A 14,685-nucleotide genomic window follows, 5' to 3' on the forward strand; every position below is an offset into this window, starting at 1 on the left:
CCCTTTATTACTTCCTGCCATTTAGTCTGGACGTTGGACAATGAGGCAAACACATGCTCGGCTCTGCCCGCTGAACACCACACTCTGCTCACCGTGACTGTGTTAACACACACACATACGCTGCCTGTTTCACTTAACACATACACACTGATAGATAAGGAGAGAACACACAGAGAGTGAGCACGATTCCTCCCACTGCAGCCTCAGATCCTGATCCAGCCTGTAAACATGATTCTGATAAAGACAAGACTTTGAAAACTGACGTAAACTTTGATGACAGTGAGAGGATGGAGAGCTGAAACGAAGAGCTCAGAAGGCCAACTGGAGACACATCAGAGTGAAGGATACTTTCAACAGCCTCATAGAAATAAAACAGACAGAAAGCACACTTTGATGTCTTCATTACAGGACGCTGCGTCAGGAGAGAAGCTCGTAAACTAACCCACAATCTTTATGTCAGTATATTTTAGTGCTCAGATTGAGCTGGAGTTCCTGAACACACCACGAGCTGTGTGCACTGGTGACCTGAAACCGCCAGCCGGTGATAATTGCAGAGCAGTTCCAGTGAAACAAACTGTTCCTGGTACAGCTGCTGCTGACATCACTCCCAACCAGATGGCAGAAATCCACTCGGATATCATAAAACACCAGGAAGCAAACAGCGGCAGTGAAAAATTAGCAACAGTGAGGTTATAAATTTTATTAATGAAAAGAAATATGGGATGCTGTTGTTAGGCTGATGAAAAAGGTGCTTTAAAGTCCAATCAGAGGTTTATGGAAGGCTTTAACAACAAGGTTTCACTCTAAACCTATTTGTAGCTTTAATTTTACAACTTTAAGGACCCACTCACTTCTAAATTTACAGCCTGTGAAAGCAACAAAGGCGTTTTTTCCTTAAAGGCAGTGGTTTTCAACTCATCCAACCTCAGGACCCACAACAACTTTCTTCATGAGACCCAAATATCTAGAAATGTTCTAACACTCAAGTTCATCCAGTAAAACCTGCTGCAGTTTAGACCTTAGATGTACAGTCTGAACAAAGAAACAGGGCATAACAAATGTATAACTTCAGAAGCCCCGGGAGGACAAACCTGCACGCTAGAATGTTTTATATCTCCACTGCATGGATATTTCACATTTATCTGGAAAACCTCCCATAGAAAGCTGTGGGAAAGGCAGGACTTTGCAAGTATTTCTCAGGAGATTGGATGAAGGTTCTGCCTGTCACATTTGCGACAGGCCAATCAGAGTGACAGGACAAAATGAGGTAGCAGACATGCAAAGCTCCAGTGCTAACCTAAGCTACACGTGCTAGCGCTACGGTAGTTAATGGCAGAGCTTGTTAGTGGCTTTAATCCATGCTGAAGCCTATGTGGAGACGTGTAATAGTGTCTCTGCTAAGAGAAGCTTTCAGTGTGGTTAATAAAGAAATGTGGTTGAGATCTGATTAAACTGCCACTTTTTCACAGCTACATCCGAGATAATCACTGCCATGGCAGCAGCCATTGTATGTACCGGCTTAAAGTACAACTCAACCCCAATGACTATTGCAAACTCATGCTGAAACAGGTTGGGAGAAAGCAAAAACATCTTCTCAACCATGAAAAGATTTCAGTGTGGCTCTTCGCTCTTGTTCTAATAAAGAAATGTAGTCTAGTCCTGAGAAAACTGCCACTACTCTAATGCTACATCTGAGCTAACCGCTACGCTGGAGGTGTCCATTTCTAACAGCTCATAGGAAAACTAAACCCCACCTCCTTAAATGATGCTGAATGGTTAAAACTGTTATCAATTCTGCACAAAAACTATGAATTGGACCTTTTCAAGATGGATTAACCCGATGACAGTCTAGAAAATCCATCTACCTTGCAAGGTTATGGGAGGAGGAGCATGTTTAGGAAGCACAGAGGCATCAGTTTAACATCAGTTTTGGTTGATTTCGGCCCTTTTGACAATCATCTATCAGCAAGTAGTGTTGGCATGGATAAATACCCGTTGTAGATGTTTATCTGTCGTGTCCCAATAATTCAATGTGTCCCAACTTCTGATAAAGAGAAGGGTTTTTTTCATTAATGGGCAGATGTGATATGTTGGGCCAACTGATCTGTTTTTATGGTCAAACATGAGACAAAATGCTAGTATTAAGGGAGTCTTACACCAAAATAAAGAATGAAAAAAAATAAATAAATTTTTGCAATTGTGCATCATTAATGCATGCAATACAAATGTATTTTATCAAATTTTCCTATGATAGCATGCACACACTTGTCTCTTTTTTTGTGTAGATTGTAAGAAAGGAACTTATTATGAGAAACCCACCAAAGATAATGATTTAAATATACTAAGTTTTACAGGAAAACAGGGTAAAAAATATATATACACTGCCTGGCCAAAAAAAAAGTTGCCACCTGGATTTAACTAAGCAAATAGGTATAAGCCTCCTATTGGATAATTACTGCATGGGCCATTATCTTTCAGCTGGCAACAAGTTATTTAACCCCAGCTGATGCAATGAGTAACTTCTCATTTCTTAAGCAATGGATTTTTTCTTCCCTAATGGCACAGGCATATTCCAAGATGACAATGCCAGGATTCATCAGGCTCAAATTGTGAAAGAGAGCTTCAGGGAGCATGAGACATCATTCTCACACATGGATTGGCCACCACAGTGTCCAGACCTTAACCCCATTGAGAATCTTTGGGATGTGCTGGAGAGGGCTTTGTGCAGTGGTCAGACTCTCCAATCATCAATATTAAAATTAATGCAACACTGGATGGAAATAAATCTTGTGACACTGCAGAAGCTTATCGAAACAATGCCACAGTGAATGCGTGCTGTAATCAAAGCTAAAGGCGGTCCAAGGAAATGTTAGAGTGTGTGACCTTTTTTTGGTGGCGACTTTTTTTTTGGCCAGGCAGTGTATTTGCATGTTTGTTTAGGGCTTCTGTGTATCATAGACTGTTTTTGCCACAGTTGTTTCCAGATGCACATTTGCAACCCACTGAAACATCTCCTTAACACACTTTTGGGTCACCACCTGCCATTTAGAACTGAAACCTTAGGGTCAATTAGTACATGCTGGGTATTGTTTAGGTATTTTCAGATACCTGTGCTAAAGAAATACTTTTTAAATGGTGCTTGAGCCCCTAAAGTGCCAGAAACTATACTTTTACAAGGGAAAAAGTGTCAAAAATCAGCAGGTGAATAAAAGCTGTCTCAGTGTCTTAAATGATTAAAAAATGCATTTAGACTATGGTATAGTACCAAAATCAAGCACCAAAATCTGTGTTGTATTCACTACAGTAGATATTGGATGTGTTGGTTCCACTACAGGCTGCATGGTGCAGAGGTAGTGCTGTTGCCTTACAGCAAGAAGGTTCCTGGTTCACTTCCCAGGGAGGGCCTTTCTGTACAAAGAACCCGATCATACATGCTCTCCAGGTACTCTGACTCCAACCACCAAAATTAATGTTTGTTAAGTTAATTGGTGACTCTAAAATGGTCGTAGGTGTGCCTCTTGACCAATGACAGCTAGGATAGACTCCAGCCACGCCCAACTCTTAACAGGATAAGTGGTGTCGAAAATGGATGGTTCCGGGTCCAAGTCTTCCTAAGATTGTCACAAATGCACCAACAGACTCAACAGAGTCTGGTTCTAGAGCATGATTCCTGCTGTAATGTAAATGCAACATGTAGTTAAAGCAGTGGTTAGCTATAATATATGATTATACAAACTGCATTTTTATGAAAGCACACTTTTTATAATTTTCAGGTTTTGCAGTGTCTTTAAAACTCTGATTTAGCTGCAAATAATCAGTTCCTAATTTTAATAATTTCATAATCTATCTTCTAATTGATTCATAAATGATCACAGTACTGCTAAGCCTGTGAAACACTCCAACAACTAAAATATGGGATGTATACTCATCCCAAAACATGCAGAATGACCAACGTCCTGAGGTGGTTATGGAAAACTTCCAAAGGAAGAATTTTTCTACTCATTATTTAAGATTTTTCACTTCAACTTGTTCTCCCTTGGTTATAAATTTAAATATCTTGAATATTAGTAGACAAGGTTTGTGTGAGCATCTATGGGAATACTTTCACCTTACCTTGGCTTCTACTACTGTGGTTAATAGTTTAACATTACTTTCAAAACTTAAGTTCCACAAGTTGTTCTAAAATTAGACGAACTTTTTCAGCCAAGTTAATCTGGGTTGTGGTTAACCCAAACCGTGCAGTAAAACTGCTCCTTATTGGTGCAAACCACCTTCAGTATCTCAGGCATCCAACGCCTCATTTGGGGTCCATGTCTGTGCTTCCTGCAGAAGATGATGGACCTTTTGTTTTCCTGCAACCAGCCAGTCCTTCAATCAGGGACAGGAAGGGAGACACTCCCTGATAACCCCACACTTCCTGTGCCTCAGGATTTAATACCTTCACTGTTTGCCAAAGCGTTCATCCCAAAGAAAAACACTGATTTCAAGTGTGTGTGCTGGGGGAGAAACTTAATTTCAAAACAAACAGTGGAAAAAAAGTATCATGCAACAAAAACAAAGGGAGGAAAAACAGGAGGAGAAGGGAGACCGAGTGAAGGGGTCACTGCGATAAATATGAGTGAGTTTTCTGAGGAAAAATGCATCAAATGAATGAGCAACAAACTCAAAAAGAAAGTGAAAGAAAAACAGAGCGGAGTAGGAGCTTGGCTCAGAAATATAAAGGGTTTTTGGTCTAAATTAAAACATTTTCAAAGGAGATAAAATGTAAGACAATATAGTCTGAATTGATAAAATTATTATGATTAATAAAGTAAATGCTGAGCCTAATGTTGGTAAAAGACTATCTGTAGTAAGGACCACTATCAGGAATATACTTATCATCACAGGATAATCTATTTGAAATGTGGTGGAGATAAAGAGGAGAGAGAGCACAGGTGGATGGGAGGACTGGTATCCTCATGAACTTTACAAACCTGTTACTGTGTGACTTAAAACATCATCAACCATTTCTAACGACATTCAAAGTTACGTTGAGCTGACCTGACCCACCCAATGAGTTACACTCATGATTAAACAAAAGATCACTGTATCAAGGTGCTATGATTGTCAAACGTTGCAGCACAGACCTGGAGCTGTAAAATAAACAAAAGACACATCTGCACCATCAATAGGCCCTTTATCAATGAGCACTGGGATGTGGGGCTACTGACAGCAGGAATCCACAGACATAGGATCGTGCATTTGAAAGCATCTGTCTGGAGTATCATGCTGGTGTATCTGTGATAGCAGCAGCATCACTTTTAGTCTGAAAGTGCATGCAGGAGACAGACGACTCTTCCTGTGCAGTGCTCTGTTCCCTGACTGTTGATATCAGACAGATTTGAAAGCAAATTAGTCCAGGAAAGGAAAAAAACGCAGTTTTAGTTTCCAACAAAACACAGAGGTGGCATCATGACATGTCACATGACTGACACTGCATGTCCTGCAATGTGTCTACTGCACATTTGCACTAGAGGTGTCACTTTTTATTTGAAAACTGAACACTCATTTGAACCAGCATAACTTGCTTTCAGCATAACTTGACCAGTGCATTGCTTCTAGACCTCAGTAAGTAAAGACAATAATGCAGTTAGTTTTAAAAGGATGGAGGGTATTGGCAAACAGACACCCTAGAAGCACTGTGCAGGGATATTTTAGATTTTAAACTGTGGTAAAATAACAAAACATGGAGGTGAAAAGGGGTGGGCAATAATAGCAAAAATTAAAATCATGATTAATTTAACTTTTTACCTCGATTACAACTGATGTACAATTATCCCATCCCCCAACCATGACTCTGTTTTTCTGTTAATATTGTATAATCTAAAAACAAATAAATGAAAGTAACATGCACGGATTAACACTTTACGGTTATTTATTAAAATCTAAACACACATCAGCTGAGATGGGGTTTTTTTTGTCACATTTTCCTAGAAAAGTAGAACATGAACAACTGATTTTTCTTGCTAACAAATTAAATTATTTCTACACTATTGTATAAAAAGTAGAACACAACTTTGCTGCTCATGCTGCACAGTCAGCTCCATGTTTGAGTTTTAGCGGGCTGGATGGCACAGTGTCAGGTGACGACTACTACTTCTCCTCTGGGTTTCTGGCAGGCTTGTGACACCTGGCTGCCTATTACATGAGTACACAGTCAGTAGTGTGTTTTTAAGGGGGTTGTGCATTAGTAGAGAGACAATTCAAAAAAAAAAATAGAAATAATTGACAGGGCAGGTTCAGTCAGTTAAAGGCACCAAATGTCCATTTTGATTATTTTTAGATTAATTTTCCAGCACTAGAGGTGAGATTCAGGAGATGCAAATGCACATGAGGAAGACTCCTCTCTCTGCCTGCTCTCCAAGCTGGCTCATAAACATCTGTGCACACCAGGAGCCTCTGTGCACTCTGAGCAGGTATTCTTGTCTTCAGGTAATGTTAAAAAAAAAAAAAAGCTGCACTCAATCCCAACAGGTTTGTGTTTCTAGCAAATAACCTAAAAAAATAACTAGGATCATTCGAGATGCCACCAGGGTTTTCATACCACAGCTACTGTTACCACAGACTCATGGACACATCTCTCCATGGACTCAAAGATCACGGTTAACTATGATGTCTCAGAGTGGCGAGTTTTGCTCTGAGGAAGTGTTGACAGCATTGGGTGAATTAAGTTTGGACCATCTAGTTTGAACAATGGAGCTCTGAGATGATGTTGAGTTGAGGTTAATAATCCTCGTTATCATTAACCTTGCAAAGCAGATGGATTCACTCATTTCCATGTTTCTCACTGGCGAATCCATCTTGCAAAGCTCCAATCTGAACCGTTTGGGCTCAGTTGGAAAGTGACAGGACCAATAAACGTCCAGGGGCAGTACTTTCGGGCACAGCAGAGTCATGAGGTAAGCAAGCAGCAACAAGAGGCCAGTGCAATAATGGTGGAAGAGATTACCACGGATGCTACTATAGCATCAGTGTTATCAGAACTTGATGATATTTCTTCATTAAGTTGTGTACTGACATGTATACAGTCACCATGGTTCGCATTATGCAGTTCTCTATGGAGTTTACGCCTCGGTAGTGGCTACGATGTCGCATGTTTTGTTGCTCTGATTGGCCCGTAAAGATGTGACAGACAGAACGTTCATCCAATCAACCCACAACTTTTTTTTTCAAAGGCTCTGCCCTTTCCCAAACACTGTCTATGGGAGTTCTTCCAGATGGCGTGTCAGGTTACATTATCATCTCTTGGCATTTATTCAGAACTGGGATTTGAAGTACTCATGAGCAACACACTACAGAAAACAGTGGACATCTGCCCAGTCTATGTGGGATATTACTGTTTATTAACGTCATTATCACTACTGAGTACTCAACTATTCATTCACAAAGTAGAGCAAAGAGTGAGTACTAAACTACTGTACAGTTTCATGCCTACTTCAGAGTATATTTATGTCAACCTCGGTATGGAAATGTTGCATACTTTTCAATACAATTTAGACCAGGTGTAGGAGTTTGTCCATGTTTCAATGATTGAAAATACAAAATTGCCAAACTAATTGGTGTCTAGGACTTCTATATTTTTTGCTATGGTATAAACAGGTTTTAATGTTGTTTTATTTTCATTAGAATTGCATAAACATTTATTACATTGGTATTGTTAAGCAATTTCATATTTACAGAAAATGTACTGAGATGTAGATCCCCATGCAGTTATAAAGTATTGCAGTATGATTTTTGGTCCTTTAGGCCCAGACCTGAGTGGGAGGTCAGGCAAAATGTGAAAAATGAGAGGGGTGTGAAGGCGTGGGGGGAGGAAACTGGGAGGCAAGGACAGCTGGAGGAGGAAAAGGAGAGACAGGAGGAGGAGGAGGGGGAAAAAGAGGGTAGCTGAGAGATAGAGCAGTGGGAGATAAAGTGAAGAAGAGACCTGCTGAGTTCCTGGAATGTGCTGGTTGGTTTGTCCGGTGGGAGGTTGTTTGTAGAGGGGCGTTTGAGGCTTATGAGAGCGTATGTGTTTGTGTGAGTTTTTCATCAGTGTGGGATTCTGTAGATAAGGCCTGATTGAGCAGTGTAGGAGTTCGCTGTGGTTTCGTGCATGCTCAGGCTGGGCTTGGATTAGCGAAGGTGCTGTTTATGCAGTTTATGATTATGGATAAATAATTGACAAGGCTCCATGAGCAGGAACAACTCCTACATGTGTGCAGCAGCCATTAGTCCCCAAGCCTTCGTAGAAATACAGGGAGAAGGGTTACCAAAGACTGGAGTGTCAACCATCAAAGAATATGAGTACAGTACTAAATAAAACAAGGATATGAGGAAAACATGTGCACTAATTTGTCCACAGAAGCGCCCTGCAGCTGTGGACACACTTGAAAGCTAAATACAGACAGATACATGAGAAATAAGGAGCAAATGCATAAAGTATTACTTTTACTTATCTTACTTATGTAATGACTTGCAAACACAAAAACAGCCTATAAATCCAGAAAGACCTTTAAAATACTAAAAGGCCCTAACTGCACTCTGAGTTCAGCTAACAAAAGAGATAAACAGGGTGCTGACATAAAAGATAACTAAGATGATATGATATAAACATTGTAATTGTATTTAGATGACTATTCTGAATGCACCAATAATGTTTCTTGCAGCTGATCACCAATCAACAGCCTCTTGAGAGTAAGGGCTGCTAATTTAAATGATGGGGATCATGTTTTGAAATACCAATAGGTTTAGTGGTTGTTCAGTCTTTTATCTCTGTTTGTCAAGTACAAGCTGCTCCAAACCAATTGCCCCTTTAGAGGTTAATAAAGCTGTTTAAATTGAATTAAACTGAATGCACTGTCCAGCTCTGCTTTTCGCAGATGATGTGGTTCTGTGGGCTTCTTCAGCCAGGGACCTCCAGGCACCGGGGTGGGTTGTAGCTGGGTGCAAAGTGGTCAGGATGAGGGTAAGCACCTCCAAGTCTGAGGCCATGGTCCTCTGCCAGGAAACAGTGGATTGCTCCCTCTGGGTGGGGAGGGTATCTTTGGCCCAAGTGAAGGAATTCAAGCATCTCGGGGTCTTGTCCACTAGTGAGAGTAGAATGGACTGTGAGATTGACAGGTGTGGCATCAGCTGTATTGCAGACGTTGGTAAAAAGGGAGCTGAGCCGAAAGGCAAAACTGTCAATTAACCTGTCGATTTTTGTCCCAACCCTCACCTATGGTCATAAGCTTTGGGTAATGACCAAAGGAACAAGATCCTGCGTTCAAGTGCTTGAAATGAGATTCCTCAGGAGGCTGTCTAGGCTCAGACTTAGGCCTTTTCCACACAGAGACAAAAACATATTTCTGTTTCGTTTTGAAAAAGTCATCCGTAAATAAGGGATCATTTCAGGAAATGTTCCCGTAAGCACGGAAGTACTGAAAACGATTGGAAACGCTGTAGTATAAAGTGCTTAACAAATTTATTAGACCACCTGTCATATTTGTCTCAAAGACCATCCAGCATCATGAAGTGCTTTAATGCGGACTCTTTCATTTTCAGTGAGCTCTCCATGTTTTACCATGTGGAACAGGAATGAGGGATTTCAAACTGAATTCACCCAAATTTGAGCCGGCCCACTGGGCTTCTCTGAGAAGTAAGAAATTAATCAAACATAACATTCAACCACTAAAACTCATTTTTCTGTTCAGGAATGCAAGTAAATAACTATCATTTCACATATAAGTCAAATAAATATTAATGTGCTTTACTATTTTTTCAGGTTTTTTGTAAATCAGTAAATGTGAAAATTCATGGATAACAATAATAATTATATTTTAGCATTAAAAATATCATTTGGGTTAAAGAGCTTCAACATATTGGTGTATTAACCATTGCAGAAGCATAAAAAATTATTTTGGTAATTACCAATGCTGTTAATTTAGGGCAGCTGTAGCATAAACCTTACTTTGGTTAGGGTTAGGGTGGTCTAATACATTTGTTAAGCACTGTATATGACGAGCCTGTAAGTGGTGCTGTATTGCTTCCACGGAAATGCACTAAAAGAGAGAAGAAGATTACAGAAAACTGCCACAGACTTTCTTCTGGTTGCCCTTCAGGTTGTTCTCCTTGTTGGATTTAAGAGCGTCTGGTGTATGCTGTTCTCAGTGTTGGTAGAGGAGCATCAGATTTTGCTGTAAAAGCCATAATAAGCTCAATAGCTTCTGCAGCACGAACCCACTCCTGTATCCGCCGTTGTTGTTTTGGTTCGACATGTGTATGTAGTGTATGTGGGCTACGCTATGTGTAACATAATCATTTCTAAAAAGATGTGGATGGCTGGCCACATGGAGACGAAACAGTAAGTGTTTACCGATTCGTTCACTCTGAGACCCGGTTTCAAAAAGTAGCATTAATGGCCTCCCAAAACGCTGTTTCCATGTGGATGAAAAAACTCTCGTATATACTCCTGAATTTGTCTCCGTGTGGACAGGGCCTTAGAGATACAGCGAGGAGCTTGAACATCTGGAAGGATCTTGAAGAGGAGCCACTGCTCCTTTGTCTCGAAAGGAGCCAGTTGAGGTGGTTTGGGCATCTGTTAAAGATGGAGGTCTTCTTGGTGCGTTCAACTGGGAGGAGACCCAGAACTCTCAGGAGGGACTATCGAACTCATCTCGCCTCGGAATGCCTCAGAATCCCCAAGGAGGAGTTGGAAAATGTTGTTTGGGAAAGGGATGTCTGGGTGGACTTGCTTAGCCTGCTGCCACCACAGCCCGACCTCAGATAAGCGTTAGAATATGGATGGATAGATGGATGAATGCACGGTTGTTTGAATTGTATCAGCTGATGTGCTACCAGCAATCAGAAATTAGCTAAGAGGCTTTAATCTGCTGGCTTCAACACAGATTTCAACACTGGATTCTTATTCTTTAACTTAAGTGGCTAAAAACAAAGTTTGGAGAACTTTAACACAGCTGCTGGGTATCCTAAGTCTAAAGCTTAGGAAACCCTCAAGATCAAAATATTGATGAGATGCTGTCAAAGCTCTCTGATCACAGCATTTGTTTACATCCAAAGAAAAGAGAATGGAAGCACAGCAGTAGCCATTAACTGGGGCTACAGTGGCTACCATACTTTAGTTATGACAGCTTTGACCACATTTGCAGGCCTGAACTGATCAAAATTTCAACAACTGGTTGAACATATTAGTAATTCTTCAGTGCACATGCCCACTTTTAGACAAAAATACACATTTGCAATGCACAGTGTGTATTTTTTGTCTCTTAGTTCCTCCAGCATTCTCATTTTCTGTAGCTTCAGTGAATTTGCTGTGTTTTCCAGGTATCGTCTTGTGGTGTCTATGTCCATTCTCTTTGCATGTTTGTTTTAAATAAAGCAAAGAGGATCAACTTCAGCTAAAGACTTCTCAGTGAACCTATTTCTATCTTATTGTGTAGGAGAAGTATTTTACTGCGAGCTACCATAAAGCCCCAGAGTTAGAATAACACATGGCAGACAGAAGGAAACCCTATCGTGCCAGTTGTGAATGCCATAAGTTTTCCTGGTGCTAACAGACACTGTAACAAATCCTCCCCCAGGCCACAAAATCCAGGACGCAGACAATAGCCTCCACACCCCAGACAGGCTGAACTGTGCTCCAACAGGCCGAGTGGAATCACAACAGCCTGCTGCTTCAGGTAAAATGCTGCCACTAGACTAAAGAGCAAAGCCTGCAGTCAGTCAGTGGATGTGTCAGCAGTGTGGAGGCCTCTCTGTCTGGAGAGTTGGTGAGAGGATGACAGGGAGGAAGCAAAGGTCAAAGGGTTGTGGTTTGTGTCTCTGCTGAGGAGGCCACGACAGCTTCTCAGATGAAACTTTGGATTAGGACAAAAGGGACGGGGGTCAGCTACTCTGACAATATTTATTTAACATGTGATAACACTCATTCTAACAGAATCAGAATCAGAATCTTTATTAATGACCACACAAACAATTTGGTGGGATTTGCTTTCGGTACAGCACTTGAAAAGGATGCTCGCATCATCACTATAACACCATAACAGCTATAGACAAATTCACAAGGTAAAAACAAACAATTTAATCTAAACAGTCACTCCAACCAAACTACAATAACATTTTTTCTGCCAGCCAAAAATCAAGCCATGTGGAGAGTTTAGGTTAGTTCCTGAGTGAACAATGATCACACACACCATATTCTTAATAACAAGTTTCAGTGTTTTTATTGGAGCTGTCAAACTACTTTAAAAATAGTGCTGCATCTCTGAATTTTGGTAATATATCATAATTAATCACAATGTTAATCCCATGTTTAAAAGTAAACTATTTCGCATATCGTTACAGTTTTTTAAGTCTACAATAACAATGTGATTCTAACCAGAGCGTTGAATAATGAACCAAATAAAGTTAGAGATTGTTTTTACAATGTTGACTTTTAGACTGATTATTTGCTACACCTGAGTGGCATGAAACCAAGACTTAGAGCAGTGTTTCCCAACTATTTTTCCTTGGAGCCCCCCCTGCTCACTTCAAAGACAAGCTGAAGCCCCCAAGACCTGAACAAAACAATTATATCATCATATTGATGCCAAAAATCAACATCCATTTAATTGTTTCATTGATAAAAACCTAAGGAAGTGGCTCTTTGCAGGTTTTTCTTACCAAAAGACCATTGTTTACATAAAGTGTTTAAGTGCTTTATCATGACTTAATATTTGCAAATCTAATTTTGACAACCTCAGAGGAGACAAAGCTTCGCAGATCTTTTGAGATCTTTGGCGCCCACCTTAGGGAGTCCTGGACCCCATGTTGGGAACTACTGACTTAGAGCACCAAGGCAGCTTAAAAGTGCTTATTCTGTCTAAGGCATTCTTAAACACTGTTTCACATTAAGAAATATGCAGGAGGGCATGTACAAAATGACTCACTAACGTCCTGCAAATACCCAGTTAATATGGCAGCATTTCTACTTTTCAGGTAATGTTTAGTTGCTTTTTTAGTTGCAGTGTGCCAAAAAAAAATAGCATGCGGTAAAATTATACAAATATAATCTATTATAATCGAATGACAACTTTCAGTTACAGCATTCCCACAGGACGACACTGTACTCATGAGGGATGGCAACCCCTCCCTACCTCATTTTTTATCTTGCTTTTTGTGTTTCTGCACTTTATATAAGATTTACTTTGGGATTTTTATGACTTATTCAGACACGAAAGTACATGGAGTTAGAGGTAGGGATGGGAGAGTGGGGGAATGACATGCAGGAAAGGGGCCACAGGCCAGTCTTGAACTTGGGTACAAGAGGCATGACCCAACCACGAGGCCATCCATGACAGCATTCATCAACATTGAATTGATCAAGGGTGGAAAGTAGCTTATAACATTTACTCAAATGACTGTAATTGAGTAGCTTCTTTCAGTGCTTCTGCTTTTTGAGTAGTTTTTAAATCAGTTTGACTTCTTCTTGAGTAAGTTTTATGGAGAGTAACTGCATTTTAATTGAGCACCCCTATTGACTACTTTAGCTCATAGGGAGAGAATGATTCCACATACCATAAAAAAAGCTGTTAACAGCAAAAACTGGAGTGTTGATATTTCAGAGTTAAACACTTCAGATCTGATTTTAATTCTTAAAGTGTGATTTTTAAGGGATATTTCGGGATTTTTGAAGATGGGTCGTATGAGGTACTTGGCTATAGTAATCACTCATATTTGTTTTAGCTTGGTGTGGTGTTATTATTCCCTGTAGAAGCCCACAGACCCACACAGCTGATCAGAGGATTAGTGCACAGAGGCGGAAGGAAACAAAATGCCAAAAGCTGTATCGTAAATTAGTGCCTGACATAGAGGGTGTTTTGGGAAGAAATGAAATGCTTTGTACGTTTCCGACACAGCGTACAGGAGAGCCTACATATTTTCTTGGACTATTTTTACATAAAACTTGTTAAACTATGTTGATAAAATTTTTCCATGTACAGCCACTATGCCGCAGAATGGATCTCTCTGGGCTCGTAATAACCACAGGATCAATTTTCACAGAAATCACTGGAGGCTAATGCCACTACTAGCCAAGCACCTCATACAACCCAACTTCAAAAATCCTGGAATGATAGGAATGTTTGTCATAGTTTCCCGTAAACAAACATGCTGAAAATATGGCACTGAGACCAGAAACTGGCACAAAAAATGGTTTGCCTCATAGCACGTTTGTGTTCTACTGCAGAGTGGACCTGACACACCTGTGCACAACTAAAACTCACTACAGAGTAGCTATCACATTGATTAAATGCAAAAGTAGGAACAGAATTTCTACCTGAAGGTAGAAAAAAACCATATTGTTGTTTTAAGCTCAGCATAGCATTAAACCTCAGTAGAACTACAAAACAGCCCTAGTGGACGGGCAGTGATTGGTTGTGTTGTTCCAAACCATAAGTCACAAGATACACATGTACATGTGGTAATGTAAAAGTAACTACTTCTTGATTTTACTGAGTCCCTTTCCAAAGAATCAAGCATTAAACCACAGATTTAAAACCCACAAACACAGAAGAGGGAACTGTCCCTGGTGTTCCATTTCTGTATTGTCAGCATGTTGTCAGAAACTTCAGACTCAGCTGTCACTTCAGCATCTTCTCATACAGAATATTGGACCTACACTCAATC

At 40.3% G+C, this 14,685-nt stretch overlaps 1 protein-coding gene across 1 annotated transcript in view; it reads right to left on the minus strand.

Moving 5' to 3' along the window:
- LOC121511686 (1-phosphatidylinositol 4,5-bisphosphate phosphodiesterase gamma-1-like) overlaps positions 1 to 14,685 on the minus strand; it is a 59,768-nt gene that overhangs the window by 40,269 nt on the left and 4,814 nt on the right. The gene's annotated exons all lie outside the window — the stretch shown is intronic.

This window comes from Cheilinus undulatus, linkage group 7 (assembly GCF_018320785.1).
Source record: "Cheilinus undulatus linkage group 7, ASM1832078v1, whole genome shotgun sequence".
NCBI lineage: Eukaryota > Metazoa > Chordata > Actinopteri > Labriformes > Labridae > Cheilinus > Cheilinus undulatus.